Here is a 1,423-nt window from a genome sequence, read left to right on the forward strand (position 1 = left end):
GCTGTATGCGCAGTTTGATTCTAACCAGTGGTGTAACTGTGTAAAAAAATCTAGCTTAAATAAAATATTTTAGCTCTGCTAAAGGCAAAGGATCCCCTTTAAGCAAATTGTCAGATAAACCCATGTTAATTAGGTTCAATTTGCTTTTGATATAAGATGATGAATGCAATGGGAACTGTTAATGCCCAGACTTCAAGCAGTATGAATGATGACACCATCAGCAGGGACATGTGTAAAGTGTTATCAAAGTTTTTTTCCTCCATATTGTTCTATTTGCGCTCAGCTCTAAGATAAATTGGAGCAGACAGACAGCAGGAAATGGACAGAAGACAAAGTAAGTTTTACAAAAACCTGAAAGTTCACAGGAAAAAAAAAAAAAAAGGGCGCCCAGGGATAATCTGAAAGCTCCAATTTCAGCTACAACTGTGGACAATATCAACTCTGTTTAGTACATTTTTTTTTTTTTTTTTTTTTTTTTTAAAGGCACACTTTCCATACTGTGATTGTATAATTTAGGGTTTGTGTTATCTGTAACCTGATGCAGGCTAAAAAGCTAATTAAATGCAACCACTAATAAGTCACCGCACAGTTCAGTCTGAAACACAGATACCGGTCAGAGGGAATAGCATTAACTACCATTACCTAAAATATAAGAAGCTGTGAATTTTCTTTTATAATGCAAAATGTGTTTAATGCTTTGTGTGCACACTGTACGTTCTATGAATTCAGGCGTGTGTGTGTGTGTTACCTAAAGAACAAATTATATGCACAACAATGTATATAAAACTTAAGATTCATCGTCAATTGGGAGCTCTGCATGCCACAGTCCGAGGAGGGCTGCCAATTGCTAACTGGGTTGTAGTTGTTTTGTTATAAGATATGCGGCTCGCTGCCCGAAGATATTGTGTGTGTCTTCTAACTCTATGAACAACCACCAGGGGGTCTAGAGTAGTCAAAAGGGGGTCTTAAAGTAGTACTTACATCCTGACTTGATCCTTTTTGTGTGCATTTATAGGTTTTCTATAAATGTATTTTGGACAGAACTGTATAGTACACAGAGAATGTGTTGTCTGCTATATTTGCTTTAGTATTTGTATTTTTTATTATTACAGAGCTACTTGCATGGACCTGTCCTCATGTTTAATGTTGTCAGTCCTCCCAAATCATTAACACATGACACATGAACTAATTGCATGTTAATACTATTAATTGCATGTTAATATCTAAAGGATGGTGGATATCAGTTTCTGAGATGAGCGTGATAGATATATATATTATTTGTAACAGAGGATGACAACGTGCAAAGTATATATAAAAACCTATAACAATTACTTGAACCCAAAATAAACTGCTGGTATTTATGTTTAGCCTCATCAAGTAACCGGTTGACCGAAACAAAAATAAGTCACTTTAAATAAAGAGA

This window comes from Spea bombifrons, chromosome 1 (genome assembly GCF_027358695.1).
Source record: "Spea bombifrons isolate aSpeBom1 chromosome 1, aSpeBom1.2.pri, whole genome shotgun sequence".
NCBI lineage: Eukaryota > Metazoa > Chordata > Amphibia > Anura > Pelobatidae > Spea > Spea bombifrons.